Source organism: Lissotriton vulgaris, chromosome 7 (assembly GCF_964263255.1).
Source record: "Lissotriton vulgaris chromosome 7, aLisVul1.2, whole genome shotgun sequence".
In the NCBI taxonomy this organism is placed as follows: domain Eukaryota; kingdom Metazoa; phylum Chordata; class Amphibia; order Caudata; family Salamandridae; genus Lissotriton; species Lissotriton vulgaris.
The window spans coordinates 831,353,343-831,371,902 of NC_141695.1; the positions used below are offsets into that span (position 1 = coordinate 831,353,343).

Below are 18,560 nucleotides of genomic sequence, written 5' to 3' on the forward strand. Positions count from 1 at the left end.
GCAGAAGTGCCAAAGAGCTGCTATTGCGACCGGCCTTGTTCCGCAAGAAAAGGACCTACGATCGGGCCTTCTCCGGAGCTGCACCCAGAGTCTGGAATTCACTCCCTCCAAACATCAGGAAGATTCAAAATACGGAAACTTTCAAACGGGAACTAAAGAGCCACTTGATGAGTAAATACCCTACGTAGAGAAACTACAGACTATTGATATGAACATCTACGCCAAAGAGGAGGTACTCATCATGAATAATTTGAAGTTCAATATCAAACAAATGAAAGACTCCCGTCCAAGCCTCGGCTACACACTGTACTGCTACCTCATATATTTGGGAGCTTATACACTGTATCTCACAGCTCGAACTATATAACCTCTACCTCACTTTATTATGTTTATGACTACTATGACAAGCTAAACCTACGCAACTCTTAATGGCTAACTATATAGGTAATTGTATTGATAATGTTATATAACCTTACCTCAACGAGCTTGAAGATATGACTATGACACAAGCTGTGACTAATGCACCTCTCAATGCCTTTTATCTAGTCACCCTTTTACCATACCGCTTCTACCTCATAACGGTTTGTTGTTATAATTGATGTGATAATTGTCAATTCTGTAATCTTTTTATGTTCAGCGCTCTGATACCCACGGGTCTTGTTCGCGCTATACAAAACACTATAAATAAATAAATAAATAAACCAGATATTATCCATGGTGTCTCAAGTACATTGCTTACCCCTCTGCCATTGGCACTGGGAATTTTCTGATCTCTTGGAAGAAGGCATGTGTAAGGCCTATCCTAAAGAAACCTTCCCTGAATCCTCTCGAGGTGACCAACTATCGCCCAAATTCCTGTCTGCCCCTTGCATCCAAGGTTCTGGAAAAAGCTGTTAACTCAGAGCTCACTGAACACTTAGAAAACAACAAGCTCCTAGATCCAACCCAACATAGTTTCCGGTCAGGCCACTCCACAGAATCGGCACTTATTATGGCCATGGAAGAAATACGATGGCAGATTGATAGGAGCTGGAGGGCTATTCTGACACTATAGCACCTTTCAGCCGCATATGACACTGTTAACCATACTGTTCTCACACAACGGCTGAAGGCAGTAGGTATTGGACACACTGCCATTGCCCTTCTCACCTCTTTCCTGACAGAGAGCAAAGGGTTTGTTGGGACAATTTGAAATCTGGCAATTGTTACCTGCCAGGTGGAGTACCACAGAGGTCAGCACTCTCCCCAACATTGTTTAACATTTATGTCTGCCCTCTAGGCAAACTAATCACGGACCATGGCTTTTCACTTGTATCATATGCAGATGACACACAAATCATCATTTCTGTCTCATCAACAGCAGATCCAATTGCAGACAAATTCCATAGTTGTCTTGGCCATATTATGACCTGGATGTAAGAGAACTACCTAAAACTGAACGCCAATAAGACCGAGGTCATGGAATTCGGCAATGGTCCTCCCATTTGGACCCAGTCATGGTGGCCAACAGAGGCAGGAGCATGCCCAGTTCCAGCCACCAGTCAGAAACCTGGAAATCCTGTGTTATGTCCAACTTAACTTCTCAGGACAAATAAACCAACTGACATCTGCCTGCTATCTCCTCCTAAAAACACTCTGAAAAATCCTGCCCTTTTCTTCCCATGGAGTTGAGAAAAACTGTTGTGGTAGCCCTCATTCTTTCCCGCCTGGACTACTGTAACGCTCTGTACATGGGTGTAAATAAACGTCAGTTGTCCAAACTGCAATCCTTGCAGAATGCGCCGGCACGTACCCATCTCAATATTCCAAAATACAGTCATATCTCGGATGCCATCAGAAATTTACATTGGCTCCCAGTTGAGCAGCAAATTAAGTTAAAGGCTTTGTGCCTTGTTCATAAAACCATGCATGGAGGGGCAGCCAACGACTTTCACAAATTTTTCCAATGGCGTGCCCCCTTTCGGATGTTAAGATTAGGTAATAAAGCTCTGCTGTCCGTGCCCAGAGCCAGAAGGACCTGATGTGGAGGCAGATGTCTCATTTCTGGCATCGAAGCTCTGGAATGAGCTTCTACTAAATATCAGGTTACTCTCTTCCAGGTTTCAATTCAGGAGACAGATTAAAACTTGGCTCTTCCCTTGCAAACAGTGACCGAGACCTTCCTGACCTTCTGTACTTTCTTGCCCTCAGCGCTAAGATACCTCGGAATTTGTGCCCTTTATAAGATTTTTACTTACTTTACTTAGTCAAATTTCTCCATTCCTTCTTCTACTCAGGCAGCCAAAATAGAATTACCCTTGCATAAACCTTAACTGCATAGTCAATGAGGGATATGTGACAACACGGACCAGTACCAGTTTTATCACATTTCTTGTGCTTTGGGACAATATTTGTTATCGTCCATGAGATCAGGTCCAACACGGCATTCAATACTACGCAAAAAACGTAGCCACACGGTTCAGCAACTTGCAACACGAATATACATGAATAGCAAGTTGGGACCAGGGATTTTTTTCTTCGTGTTTTGTAATTTTAGGGCCTTTGTAAGCTCGGCCACAGAGCAATGTAATAGGTACCAATCTAAAAAAAAAACAATTAGATTATCGTTAGTGGCTAAAAGAAAAAATTAGCTGATCAGCGTGGCCTTCTTGTCAATCAAAGTCATGGCTGCACTGATATCTGAGATGGTTCTACCATTAACCGTTCTAAGCCCCTTCCCCAGAGTCATAGAGTTATCAGAATATCCCCTTTGTGTAGCTTATCCATGATAACCACCAGGTTTGGGGAGTAGAGGTTGAGATCCAGTTCCTTGTCTTCAAAAGGATCCTATCCTTCAGAGTGTGCTACCACCCTGTCCCCCATATATGACACTGAAATAGTTACCACCTACCAGAAATATTGCCCCAAACCCTTTACTTTAGGAGCCCCAGAAGGCCTTCTAAATCAACCATACCCTGAAGAATTCTCAGAAGGTTTAATATGCACATTATAATGTTTTAACCAAATACAATACAATAGCTTCACGGTGCTCTGAGCTTGACACACAGGTAATTTTATTAGTGGTAGACATCAGAGTTAAGCCAGAAGCCAAGACAGTGAAGACTAAAATTACCAAACACTTAATGTGCCTCCCCAAACGTTTTGAAAAACATTGGTAGCCATCCATTAGTAAGGGCTAGGCTTAGGTCTGAAGACATCACTGGTAGAAAAATCAGTGACATTTGTTATCCCCAATCTTAGACATAGTACCGTTTCCACAGTCAAGGCAAAGCATTTAAAATACCATCCCAAGATGAATACAGTCCCTCAAGACGAGTCAGCCTTGTTGGGCCATTGTCTGAAAAACTCAAGGTCTAACAGTCTCAAGGCTGGAAAGTGCTTGAAGCTTCAGCTGTCCCCCAAGGGAAAATACAAAAACATATTGGACTAAATTGGTTCCACCTCCTGGGTGTCTACTGGTATCTTGGATAGAAAAAAATAACAAGGGATATAATATCTTTATTTTTGGACCTTGCAGACCCAATAACCCACCCAACTGACAACCCCCAAACCACAAAGCTTGACACCTCATGGTAAGAAGAAAACAATCGCCTGAGGAAATCCAAGGGCTCCAAAGGACAGCCCCTTTAAGGCCTATACCCCCGGAGAGAACCCACTATGACGTTGCCTCCCTGCACCACAATTTGTTTATGCAGACATCCCTGATTCTCCCTGGCATCCCTCCTATCAGTGTTAATCCTTTTCAGAAATAATTAGTGATCCTGCACTCAAGAAACGTCAAGGAACTGGCTAAAAAGTTGTGAATCCCCATGTGAGGTAAGACTTCAGGGACTCCGATGTAGGAACGGAGTCCATGACCTCATCAGGACAAGGACACCAATCCACTACTGAAATAGGATACGTGGATGCAGAAGGAAGAATAGGGTTGAAAGGCCATGCTGAACCCAAAGCATAAGATACTAGTTCCAGCTAAATAGAAAAAAATAGTAAAAAGGCAGCCACTGGGTCACACCAGACTGTATGAGTAAGCAATTGTATGGCTTCCGTAACCAAATGAATGGCAGAAATCAGAAGGCTCAATGATTCTTTAAACAATGAAGGTAAGGAATGCATTAAGATTTTCCCACTACAGTATCTGAGCAATCAGCCACCCTCCCCCCCCCACCTCAGACAACTCACACACACTTACCTCACTGACGTTACTAAACTAGACTAGTGTTTCTTTTGGGGAAAGCAAGGGCAAGAGGACAGAGGTGTGTGTGACTCTCAGTAGGAACAATGGTGAAGATGGCTAAGCTGGTTGGAGAAAAAGAGAAGACAAGGTCAACAATATCATTAAAAAAAACTACCACGGGGGCGTGGCTAAGATGGCGGCTTAGGCAGACGTGTTCTTCGGAGGCTCCCCGTCCCCGTCCTCCGTGCCCTACCTAATTAGCTGACCAACCTGCAGCCAAGCCGGGGTGTCGGTGGCCGGAGGTGAGGAGAGCACCTGTATGGCGACTGGAGACGATCAGCGAGCCCTGAGGCGGAAAGCTGATTGGTGAGGCAGGTGAGTCAGTAAGCAGGGCCGCGCTAGGATGGAAAAGCGGCAACCCGACTCCCGCCTTGAGGAGAGGCCCAGGGGGTCCGCGACGCCACTGCCGGACCGGGAGAGGTCACCGGAGCTGCCCAAGACGCCTGCGGAGGTCCGTGGGAGGCGAGGGCCGGATCTGCCCCGAGGCTCCGGGCGGGCGGCCCGTGAAAGGAGGCCCCGGGTGGCCCGGCAAGAGACAGCAGGAAAGGCCCCGGCTGCGGCCTAGCCGACGGAGGAGGAGGAGAGGCCCCAGCAAGAGAGCGCAAGTAAGGGCAGCGTCGGCGGATTGGGAGCACTCCTACCCCGGGGTGAGTGCGGGCTCGAGCTCACATCGACCGGGAAGCCGGGAAAGGACACACGGAGGGGAGAAGGGGCCGGGAGATTAGGCGAGGAGAAGAAGGTAGGGCCTAGGCAGGGGCCTAGCCGGTGCAGACGACCCGGCCTCGGCCACCGAGCACACTGAGAGCATCGGCCCCTTGGAGCACACTGCCACCGGGAAGAGAGGGTATACACCGGCCTGACAGAGGGAAGCGGAGGCCCCGAGATCTGGAGTCGGGGTGTCAGTACCGGTGCCGGAAGGTTCACAACCGCCGTACAACGTGGCATTAGAGCCGGGGGCTGAGGTGAGCAGGCCCTGGAAGGACACGGGAGATCGGGGGGCACAATTCGGGACCCAGGCCGTGACTGCAGTCCGCACCTCACCGCTGCTGACCGCGACCCCACAGCAAGGGATAGGGTTGACATCGCTGGGGGCGCTGTAACCGAGGAGGGGAACAGAGGCTGAATACCGCAAGAGGGCCCCCCAGAAGAGCCACTGGTCAAGGGAACGGATCTAGAAGTGGCGAGTGCTTTGCCGGCGCAGTGCAAGACGGGGTCCCTGGTCCAGATGACAGAACAAGCGCCTGAAGCCGCGGCGAGACTGGTAGCGCCGGGGGGCCACGAGTGATACCAACAGATCAAGGTAGCAGGGGCAGGACGCCATTGTAGACAACCTACGCGATCCGGACGCTCTGTGTTCCCGCCCCCTATGCCGGCCCGAGCCGACTGACTGGGACCTCGACAAGCGGGCGGAGAGGCCGGGTAGCGGAGGGGCAGACTATAAGGGAGAAGATGGCTACCGTCAACCGCAAGGGAAATCGCACCATCACTGCTGTCGAAGGGGACTTCCAAAGCTGAAAAAAGTCCGGACAAACCGGCTCAAGGACCCCCCCCCTAAAGGGACGGACCGCGAAGGAGGAGAAGCCCCGGCGACCAAGGCCTTCATGGAGGCCCTCTTCACTTCCCTTAAGGAGGACATTCACTCCCTCCGACAGGAAATGGCGGGGGATTATAAAGAGCTTCGCCGAGATGTTGATGAGCGAGTGGCTGCAAGCAAACTCTCAGGACAAGCCAGAAGCGGAGAAGTGGAATTCCTAAGACAGGAAATCGTCTGGCTTAATGAGCAGCAGACCGATCTCCAGTCCCACACGGAGGACCTCGAAAATCGTTCAAGGCGAAACAACATTCGGGTCCGGAATGTGCCCTCTTCAGCAGAGGGGGGGGGGATATCGCTAGCTATCTACAAGGCCTTTCCGGACAATACTTGACAAAGGGGATGACTTTGAGATCCGTATTGATAGAGCTCATCGGGTGGGTCCGACCCGTAGATCCCAGGGTCCTCCCCCCGACATTATGGCCTTTTTACCTGACTACCCTCTAAAGGAGCGCATCCTGAAGTCGGCGCGTCTCAAACTGCCTATTCAGTATCAAGGCCAAGCTCTGGAACTTTTCCAAGATCTTTCGGCAATCACTTTACAAAAGAGGAGATCCTTCAAACCAGCAACCACATTTCTCCGCAACGAGGGGGTCCGGTACTCCTGGGGGCACCCCTTTTGTCTGATCTTCCGATGGAATGGAGCCCTCCACCAATTGCGTTCCTTGAGAGACACTTGCTCACTACTGGGAATTCCATACGAGGAGGACCGACTAGGAGACAAAGAGGGAGGAGGCTCTTCGGGGACCCCACCCAAATCTTCCCAAGCGACAAGCGACGGATGGCAGAAGGTTCGACGCGGCCGATCTTCGAAGAAAAACCTCAAGCCTGATCTAAAGATAATGGAACAGGAAAAGGCAGCAGCAATTCGGGAGGTTTCCAAGGACACTGGAGCAGGCTCCTGAGAACTGAAGGGGAGGTCGTAATTAGATAAGTATGGCAACGGGGAAGGGGAGCGGGGCGGGGGGTCTCGAGCCGTCGAGCCGCCACTGCCCTTGCAAATACTCATAGACTGCAGGTCCGAACTGGTGTTACTGGGACCTGGTCACAGTCCGAAAACTGAGTTTCATGTTGGGGAATGTTGTTACATTATCCTGTTGGGATGTGTTGGGGGAGGGAGGGACTAGTGGTGTTGATATGGTGCAACTGCACACCGTGAGTCCTCTACTGGATGTGGCACGGGAGGTTGGGGGGGGCTCCGGCGGGGGAGCAATGATGGGGCTGAGGTAGGGAACGATCCTGGCAACGTAGAAGTGGGAGTTCTTCACTGCGGGCTGGGCAAGATGGAGGGAGGAACGCTCCAAGAGGGGAGGGCAGGGCATAGGACAGCTACTATAGAGGAGGTGACAGGTTTGACTTAGAATGCATATTACTATCGGAACCTGGAACGTTAAGGGACTTAACTCCCCGCAGAAGCGCCAGAAAGTCTGGAGATATGTAATAGATCAGCACTTAGATATTGTAGCACTGCAGGAAACAGATCTCCTGAAGGCTGAAGACCACCGACTTAAGCATAAGAAATACCCCCTTATATATAAAGCCTCTGCATCCACTAAACAGAAAGGGGTAGCGCTGCTGTTCAGTTCGGCCGCCCAGTTCCAGCCTATGTGCACTCAGGGCGACAAAGAGGGGAGATGGCTGATGGTCAAGGGATGGATGAAGGGCAAGATATGCACGTTTGTGTCGGTTTATGCCCCCAATACTGGCCAAAAGAATTTCTTACTTACACTACTGGGAAAAGTGACTGATTTTGCAGAGGGCCCTTTATTCCTCTTGGGGGATTTCAACCTGGTCTGGCACCCTACACTGGATAGTACGCACACTAGACGCTCGGACATGGGCACCTTCCTGGACACTATTCAGACGCTCATTGGGGACATGGGGCATCTGGACACCTGGCGGTTAGCGCACCCACTCACCCGTGACTACTCTTTCTATTCCCATGTACACCAGACCTACTCACGACTAGATTACATCTTTTTCGTCAGTCCCTGCAGGGCAATTTACAGGACGCAAAGATACTCCCCATCTCAGTATCCGATCATGGGATGTACACAATTTGTCTAACCTGGCTTGGTAACGCCCCGAAACCTGCACATTGGTACTTCCCAGAAGCTTTGACGAGGGATAAGGAATCGAATGCGCAGCTGAGGGAGACTATTAGAGAGTTCTTCTCCTTTAACGACCCAGAGGAGACCTCAGAATACAATACCTGGGACACGTTCAAAGCGGTTCTGAGGGGTAAATGCATAGCGCTTAACTCAGCCCTAAATAGACAGCGCGCAAAAGAAAGGGAAGGTCTGGAGCAGGAACGGACGACTGCCGAGCAGACCCACAAGCGGACACCTACCAGGCAGACGCTTCGCACACTCGCGGCACTTAGAGGCAAACTGCGGGCCATCTATAACAATAGGGCAGAGTTCACCCTCCTCAAGAAGCGCAACCTATCTTATACCCAGGGTAACAAGGTAGGGAAGCACCTGGCCAGACAACTGAAGGACAAAAGAGAGAGAGAGAATATGTAGGGGGAATACGAGATAGGTCGGGGACTTTAATCCTTATACACGGCGAATACTCCTGACACTGAACATCAGCACGCTTTTCTGAGGGACTTACCCATCCCACAGGTCTCTCCAGAGTGGAATGAAATCCTCACGGCTCCCATTACCCTAGAAGAAGTCCAATCAGCTATTAAATCACTGAAGCCCCACAAGGCGCCTGGAACAGATGGGTACACTGCAGTCTTTTATAAGACTTTTGCGTCTGAGGTCAGGCTTCATCTGGTCCGGCTCTTCAACCGTATGGCCACGTATGGTATTTCCGCGGCCTCCATGGCCGAGGCGGTGATCTCTGTGATCCCAAACCGGGCAAGGACCCCACCCACTGTGCCTCCTACAGGCCCATTGCCCTCCTAAACGTAGATGCAAAGCTGTACTCCTCCATACTGGCCAAAAGAATGTATGACCTTATGCCACTTATCATCCATCCCGATCAGTCCAGCTTCATTAAGGGACGGATGACAACACCCGGCGCATAGTCCATCTAATAGAGAAGGCCAACAAATTGAAAATTCCTGCAGTGTTAGTCGGCCTTGACGCCGAAAAAGCTTTGACCGCGTAGATTGGAGTTTCCTGTGGTCCACGCTAACGAGGTTTGGTTTCTCCCCCCAATTTATTACAATTCTTCAGGTCAACTATAGACACCCATACTTTAAAGTCTCAGTCAATGGGGTGCAGTCAGCCTCCTTTAGCCACTCAAGGGGGACTAGGCAGGGTTGCCCCCTGTCCCCCCTACTCTTCGCCCTCAGTATAGAGCCCCTAGCTATAGCGGTGAGGGAACATCAGGGGATAGAGGGCCTCCCTTTCTCCGGAGAAGCCCATAAAATCTCACTATTCGCGGATGATGTCCTCCTCTCATTATCTAATCCGTTGGGTTCCCTCCCATACTTACAGGAGGTGCTTAGCTCCTTTGAAAAAGCGGCAGGTTTCAAGGTCAACTTGGACAAGTCCTACATCCTTAATCTAACCCTTTCACAGGTGGAAGCCTCACAACTCCGATCGCTCACGCCTTTGGATTGGGCGCCTTCTTCCATACAATACCCAGGGGTCCAACTGACTCCCAAGGTTGAGCAACTATGTGCAGCCAATTGTCCCACAATCCTCACCTGCATCCAAAAAGAACGGGTACGATGGAAGCCGCTTTTTCTCTCCTGGTTGGGTCGCATCCATGCTATTAAGATGACCCTCCTACCCAAACTGCTCTATTTATTCCAGGCGCTCCCAATAGAATTGGAGGAGGATTTCTTTAAACGACTAAAATCGATGATCCTGAAGTTTGTGTGGCAGGGAGGCCGGGCACGCTTCTCTTTGTGGTCGTCGTAGCATGAAAAAGGAGAAGGGGAGCTGGTCTCCCCGATCTTCGCCTGTATATAAAGCTGCCCAACTGCGCATCCTGGTTGAGTGGGCGCAAATGGAATCGGAGAAATACTGGCTCCACATGGACCGCAGCGTAGTAGGCAGGACAATCTGGGACTTGATCTGGCGCGACAGAAAGGACAGACCCCGTAATGCGTACATCAGCACTCCAACACACACCACCCTCAAAGTGTGGGACTCTGTGGCAGGAAGGGAGGGCTGGACATCTTTCCCGTCACCACTCACTCCAATCCACTTCACTTCTTCCTTTCCCCCAGTGCTCCGGAAGGGGCTGTTTGATGCCTGGAGGGCAGGTGGATGTCTCGCACTTACACACCTGTTCCACAACTATGACCCCCTTACATTTGAGAATTGCAAAAGGGACTATGGGGTGGGGGATCAGGAGCGCTACCACCACGCGCAGCTGCTTCACTGGGCTTTGGGTCCACAGATTAGGGATGGTGCCACCAGACCCCTCACCAGGTTCGAACTGTTCCTCGTCAGAGCTAAAATCGATGAAAGGGGCTATCTCTGCGCTGTATAAGTTCCTGCTCTCCACGGAGACCGCCCCGCGGCCGCACTATATGTCTTGGTGGGAGGGGATGGCCATGCAAGACTTCAAGGAGGAAGAGTGGACCCGCCTGTGGGCAGATATCTTCCGGTTCAACCAATCCACAGCGCTGAGAGAGGCACATTTGAAGGTAATGGCGGACTGGTACCTATACCCATCTAAGCTCGCGAAAATCTTTCCAGGTACATCAGATAGGTTTTGGAGGGGGTGTGGCCTTTTGGGAGACTTTCAACACATTTGGTGGGATTGCCCCTCTATTAGGCCGTTCTGGGAAGAGATCCTGGCTCAGATAAAATCCATCTTAGGATACCCGGTCCCGACTACGATGGCAGAAGCTCTGCTTGGCATTAGGGACCACTTGCTAGAACACCAAACCAGGGCCGATAAAAGAATTATGTGGCTATGTCTGGGGGCTGCCAAATTGGCAGTGGCGAATGCATGGAAGAAGAGAGAGGCGCCAGCAATGGCAACTGCTCAGCTTAGAGCGAATGTCTAACATATCCCGAGAAGACTTTAAGAACTTTGAGTACCGCTGGGGACCGCTGGTTTCATTCCTCTCGAAAGGCCTACCATCTGCGGTGTGCCCCTCTACTCTCAGGGCCATGCATCTGTTCCAGATTTAAGGGCCTCATACGGTTGACGCGCTAATGTATGGCAACACCACCACTGGGAGGGGGGTGGGAGAGGGAGTTTGGGGGGGGGGGGGGGGGGGGGGAGTTGAGGGATCCGGGTTGGTTACTATTTGACTCGAGGTATAATGTCCACTTTTAGGTCTCCTTGAGCTCTGGGGAATCAATACTAGCTAAACGAGCTTGTTGGCAACTGGTTGGGCTTGAGAGCTGGGAGAGCACACTACGTATATGGATTCTTATGATGCACCACTGCTCTCGTTGACTATCCCTTATGGGTCTAACTGGGACTCAATCCTGTCCGCCCAAGCGCTGAACATTATGAACTTATGGCGGACAGTCCAGAGGTGATTCAGGACCTTGGGAAGCATCGATCCTTCCACTTGCCTATGTTGTATATGATGAGCTCAGTATTTCGAAGGGCCCCTGTGTGGGCTTATTGGCGGATTGTGCCTTGCGTCTTTTGCTATGGAAAACAATAAAATCTGTTTGACAAAAAAAAAAAACCTACTACCAATAAAGCCTCAAAAGTATCTTCCCCACAACGAGCCCTAGTCACAGCCAGCTTCATTCTCGTCTCATTGGCTTTGATGCACAAACCATCTTTATCTTCCTTTTTGGTGCGGTCTCAATAGAGCAGACTTTAACGCTGTCTGGCCCTAGCCACCTTCCAGGCAACCAAGGGGCACAGGATGGACCTATTCATGACCATGGCTCAAGTCTTGTGCAGCACTATTCAGCCTTTAGTTTGGTTAACAGGCGTGTCCATATCCCTAGAATATTCTGGGAAGGGTAGTTCCATGCTTCCCTCTTCTCTCTCGCAGTCTCTCATTTGCTTCCCATCATCAGGTGATAGGACTTGATGGGAAAAATGGAAGAGACAGTCAACCACATCAGCTACTCCAGAAACCAGCAGTGAGGGTTAGTACAGTCCATTTACTGTTGCATGTGGCTTAGCTGCCTTAAAATCCAATTGTTCTGTTATGTGCATATATCTTTAACACTAGATAAATCTGGGGCTGGTTTGCCTTAGACACAGTAGACTTTTCTCCTCACAGCCTTTCGTTGGCACCCTGGCATCTTGTTGGTACACTTCAAGGAATAAAGAGAAGATACTGGTACTACAGCACCATCTCTGGAAACAAGCAGAGAGAGCATATGCAGAGCACTCACTGTTTCAGGCGGCTTTGAAGCTTTGAGAGGCACAATTCTAGTAAGGGGGGTGTCCTTAGCCTTCAGAATATAAAAGGCAGGCAGTCTCACTCTGAAAATGCGCACTCTTCTCGCTGCTTCTTTCCTTCACTTCCTGTCATCTGGTGATTGCACCTGTGTGGACGAAAAGAGACCAAGCACCTTCAGAACAGGCAGTTCGCAAATGAGATTGGATCATGGCATGACTGTGATGTCGAGTCTCTTCTCCAAACTATACCTAGCCAAACTAGATCTTCAATGGCATATCAAACAGAAAAATATGTAGATCCCTCAAGCTTGATTTTGTGAATGCAACTGTATTTGTTTCACTAGGGTCTATTTTTGCCCAAAGATTCACATAATTCTAATCAAAATTGAATGAAATATCCTACACTCATTTACTTTCGTAGAGTTAACCAGTTAACCACATTGTGTTCTTGAAACAATTCTCTGGCGTTCTATTGTCCTCGCACCAATTCATTTACACCAGCCAGGGGTGCACTTGTCTTCATAGTGCTCTGGTCCATGTGCATGCATCTTCTGCCACCTGACTGACAAAAGTCACTCGGAGTTGGCATATCTCGACTTTTAGGCAGTTGGTTTGTTCACCTCAGTTTCATCAAGTACAAAAATTAAGCCATCTTGTGGGCTCAAAAATCTCCTTCTATAACTATGTCTAGAATGGCCCCTTGAAAGCAGCCTGGTAAATCAACAGTGGGTTGACGTTGATCCTAAGCCCTGAACCTGGAATATTAATGTTTTTCCTCCATGCTTTGCGCAGTTGAAAATCTGCTGGACAACTCACTTGCCGCCATCAGATCTTGGGGACTATCAGTTAAGTATATTTTTGCAAGTAATCTGGGCATAACAAAGACTCCACAAAGACTCTGTAGACAGTAACAAATGACTGAGTGGCAGTAGAGCTCTTTCAGGACTACAGCTATGTGATTCCATTTTCTCAGGTTCAGGCAGAGCTGCTGCTTGATTTTGTATTCTTTAAAGCTTCTAGCTCTCTTAATATTTTGCTCTGGTATTTATTATGTTGTAAGATGCCACCTTGAAAGAGTGAGTGACTTTGCAACTCCAATTTGATGTATTTCGTTAAGAAGTGAGATAACCCTTGTAAACATGTTTTATTCTCAAAATGTTTTATTGTGTCCAGTTTATGATTGTATGGCTCCCCTATTGTATTTGAAAACTTCGGTCAGTGCTCAGGCATACTTGGCGTCTTGCCTATACTTTAAACAATAAACAACCCCTGTGCTACTCAGATTAGCCAGGAGAGGTTGACCGGGAGAGCACTGAACCACAACAAAAGTTTCTTTCTGATGAGCTGAAGACATACGATTGAGGCTCTTCTCCTGTATTCTGTTGTTACTTTAATCTGCTGTGTACTGTTTTTATATATGGAGCACTTCCATGCCAATGTGATTAGAATGCTCTGTATACGCTTCTGTAAAAATGCACAGATCTTTGGGGCATTGCTGAATCGGAGTGCACGAAAACTAAGCAAATTAGATTTTGCTCATGTTCAACTACAAGCGTGCCTGTGACTGACAACCCTTGATGCTTCAGTCACAATGAATCTGATAGATATATTGAGTGTTGCGTTGAATAATGTCACTTCACTGCACTATAGAGAGCACAATTCCCATTTACACAACTCTCCTACCTTACACACTAGCGTTTTGTGTAGCTCTCCAACACGGAGTACCAGCCTGGTGAGAAAGTAGAAATCAAAAAAGAAGATTTCTTAACATTAATTTGACGCAAAATTTAGTGGGCCGGCGACATGGGAGCATCCCGGAACTTTGGAGGTCCAGCACCCCGGAAGCCAGGGGCCAGGACTCCGAAAAGAAGAGGGCGAGCACCTGGTTAGGAGAACAAGTTACAAAACGCGACCCTCAGTCACCTACACTACTTACTAGACTAGAGCGACGAGCACCGTGCTACACATTGTAATTTGCAATCAAATGTTCGGTGCCTGTTTTTTCGGCACCCAGCTGGTAAACATTACACAAACATTTCCCATCACTATGCCAGATGGGAGTCATTTAATTGAAAGAACTATGTGGTCACGAGCTTTGTGCATCGTCGGACTGTAATGCTTTTATAGAACTTACCTTACAAGAGGCCAATTTTGGCATTATTCTATCTACTTTGCTGGTCGGGTATGGATGCCCGCTTGTAAGATTGCCCTTCTGCGTCCTTTTATACTTCTAAACAGAGCCGTGCCCCGTCGAAAGAGAACATTGCAAAAAGAGGGCACGGTGGGTTTTGTAACTGTCGGACTAAAGCTTGCAAATCTCCTCAAGAGAAGTTTCAATCCCGCATGAGGTATCTTACATGCCTACCTCCCCTCCTCCTGGAGAGAGGGACTGAAAGAAGCCCCAGGAAGCCTCATATAACTGATAGAAGGATGTAGGAGTCAGAGCTCAATGGAAAGCCTGATCGATCAAAGGCTGCGGCCCATCAGGTTGTGCCCTAAGCCCCATCGGACTTTTAACACGTCATGCTTTTTACTGTAACCCAGGACCCTAAATGTTTAGGAAGGAAGCCTTGGCTGACATAGTCATCAGTAAGTCAACTGAGACTTGTGCCGCAAGGAGATGCTTTTATTGTCATGGTGTCTGGTAGTGTTATTTGTATTGTCATATAAAATCACTGTTCCTCGCCATCTGCACTCCTTCCAGCTCCTTCCTATTTGAAATCTCCTTCTGTATGCTATAAAATATCTTATTGGGCTGAATGCATAACAAAAACATAGTCCCGCAACGGAACGTCATATTGGGCTAAGTGCATACTTAAAGCGGGGGCCCCTACCTTGCAGCCCAGCTGAACACAGCCAGCTCAAAGGCCTCGGAAGCATCAAGATCACACAGTGCACTCCAGGACTTTGTGTGGTGAGCCTTATTCCAAACCATCCCATCCCATTCCTCACTCTGTGGTTTGCTGTTGTGCTCATTTACAATCTGTAAAGGACACAGGTGTTTTCCCTTTTCATCATGTGTCTTAGGCGTTTACTAGGAATTCTGAGGTCATTGGGTCAGAATTGCTACACCCCGGAATTATAGATATTGTTGGTATCTGCCATGCTGGGGTGCAAGAATTCTTACAGAATACGAGTTATTAATCCCCAAGTAAGAAATAACAGCAGGAATATATATTTCCACACAGTTTATCCCTGAATACCAGTCACTTTTTCCCAACTGACATTTCGCCAGGTTTTTCATGGTAATTTGTCAATGGGGAAATCTGTGTGAGCCACTAGCATCCACGCATAACTTATACATTTGCTCCTTCCTTACCTGGGTTCCCTCCCACCTGATGAATTTAAAAATACCCCTCTCCATCAATTATTGTATAAGGTATATGCAAACTTTAAAACCTACATATAGGCAGGACCATCCTCTCTGCACTTTGGCTACATCTAACGTGTAGGCCACGGTACCTGCACCTGTCAGAGTGCTCAACCTGTCCATATATACAGGTGTTGTTCCAGATTCTTCAACAAAAGTAACAATAACTCCAGTATTAACAAAAAACCTCTCTTGAACCCTCATTCCTAACCACTGCGGGACAGCCTTAGCTAGAAATGTTCCGGAACCAGCTGTTTGTGTTCACTTTGAAACTTAACTCGAGGAACACGACCTTCATTCATCTTATCAGTTAAGTTATCTTCCTAAAGCTATGACAGAGCCCTGTGGTAGAAATATGGATTCGTTTACAGCTTTTGACAGCAAATTTGGATGGTGTCAGGAGGCTCACGCCAGAAACTGAGATGGTTTCTTCTTCTTCTGAATGTCAAATCCAATGATTCAAAAGCAGGTATTTCTTTCATCTGCATTAGTGACCTACTCTATGGAGTTCCGCAGTGATCGTTGTTTCCTCTTAACTGTTTACTATTTTACCCTAGGCCTCTTTTCAGTTTGATGCATGCCCAAGTGGTTAAATGTGCTGACGCCACTCAGTTCTATTTTGAGGTGGAAGCCTAGATTATTACATTGGAAATTCGATTCTAGCATGACTAAAACTGCATACTGGGTAGGTGCAAGTGCTTTTAGGTTTAAAGCATTTTATTAAGCATTCACAAAAAAAAGACAAACAGTTGACAGATGGGAGCAAGCGTCCGATACAGTCCTATAATAATGCACCAGCGCGTTAGGGTCCTGTAAAAGCAGTGTACATTCAAATGCAATGGCTGGTGCGTATGCTACCACAAGGTGCTCCAAAGTGAACAAACCCCCCAACTCCCCACCTCCCCGAACCAAACCATGCCCCTTCCCCCCCAACCCCGTCCAGTGCTCCAGAGCAACACCCGCCCACCCCTCCAAAGACCGCTCCCCCCCCTCTGTGCCCTCGCAACTAGGCTCGCAGGCCTTCCAAGTCTGCCAATGTAGTCAGCCTCAACAGGCGGAGATATCTGGGGCACGTAAGCTCTGTAAATTCCCCCACAAGCAATGAGTGAAACGGTTGCCATAGTTCATTAAATTGTTCCACCTCTCCCGCCACCATGAGCGACAATTTTTCCAATTCTACCCAGCCAGGACAATGCGCCCTTGCTCCAGCGACCCAGTTCCTCCTTAATTTTAGAGCATAGGGCGGTGTAGTTCGCAGTCACCATGGCAGGTAGTGTAGGCGCCAGAAGAATGCCCAGGTAAGGCACCAGATCTTTCGACCAGTGCATGGGAAATCGCCTCTGCAAATCGGTTCTGGTGGCCACAGTGAGTGAGACGTCAAGGGCCGCCGATTTCCCCATATTCATCTTAAAGCCCGCTATGGCAGCGAAGGCTTCCATCTCGTCGATGCAAGCAGGGAGCGACCTCCCCGGATCCTCCAATGTCAGAATGATATCATCTGCATACAGACTGATAGTGTGGGTGTACTCCCCCATCTTAACTCCCAGGGCATTCGGATTTTGACGTATTCTTTGGGCCAGGGGTTCCATGTAAAGCGCGAATAAGAGGGGGGATAATGGACACCCCTTGAGGATGACTTGAAAATGAGTATCTGATGATTTTAGTAGGTGTCATTATTCGTGATGATTTAAGATGACTTGAAAAGGAGTACCCGATGACTTTAGTAGGTGTCATTCATGATGATTTAAGGATGACTTGAAAATTAGTATCTGCTGACTTCAGAAGGTGTCATTATTCCTGATGATCTGAGGAGGACTTGTAAATGACTCTCCGATAGCTTTACAAGATGACATTGTTCCTAATGACTTTGGGGTGATTTGAAAATAAGCATCTGAATACTTCAAAGATACTATTGTGTTTTCAATAAGATGATTTTAACAGGAATTGTTTGTCTATTTAAAGAGCACGTCCACCACTTTGGTTTCAGTTTTCTAGAAAAATGCAAACTGTTGGATAATTGCGCAATGAATTGCAGATAAACGTCTGACCTCCTGCAGCTGGGAGCCCCAAAACCCAAACACACCCTGAACCCCCAAATTAACCCTTGCACCCCAAAACCCAAACACACCCTGAACCCCCAAATTAACCCTTGCACCACAAAACCCAAACACACCCTGAACCCCCAAATTAACCCTTGCACCCCAAAACCCAAACACACCCTAAACCCTAATATTAACCTTTGTACCATAAAACCTAAACACACCCTAAACCTTAAAACTAACCCTGGCACCCCAAAACTCAAACACACCCTGAACCCCCCAATTAACCCTTGCACCCCAAAACCCAAACACACCCTGAACCCCCAAATTAACCCTTGCACCCCAAACCCAAACACACCCTAAACCCCCAAACACACCCTGAACCCCCAAATTAACCCTTGCCCACCAAACCCAAACACACCCTAAACCCTAAAACTAACCCTGGCACCCCAAAACCCAAACACACCCTAAACCATAAAACTAACCCTTGCACCCCAAAACCCAAACACACCCTGAACCCCCAAATTAACCCTTGCACCACAAAACCCAAACACACCCTGAACCCCCAAATTAACCCTTGCACCCCAAAACCCAAACACACCCTGAACCCCCAAATTAACCCTTGCACCCCAAAACCCAAACACACCCTGAACCCCCAAATTAACCCTTGCACACCAAACACACACACCCTAAACCCCAATATTAACCTTGTACCCTAAAACCCAAACACACCCAAAACCCTAAAATGAACCCTCGCACCCCAAACATGCTCTAAACCCTTAAATTACACCTCGCCCCCCAAAACACAAACACACCCTCAACCCTAAAATGACCATGTACGCCCTAAAATCCAAAAGCCCTACAAACCCCCAAAATGTTTATGAATGCGGAATGCCGAGAGGCGCTGCTGTGATTGCAAATGATACTTTCTGTACCAGAGGTGGTCTTTTAAAGACCTGTGAAACGTTCGGGTGTGGCTGTGTGTGTGCCCGAGCTGCCACACACGACGGGGGGGGGGGGGGGGGGGGGGGG

General features: G+C 48.3%; 1 protein-coding gene across 3 annotated transcripts in view; it reads right to left on the reverse strand.

The window, feature by feature from the left end:
• MCRIP1 (MAPK regulated corepressor interacting protein 1) overlaps positions 1–18,560 on the reverse strand; it is a 108,854-nt gene that overhangs the window by 89,833 nt on the left and 461 nt on the right. The window lies entirely within an intron of this gene.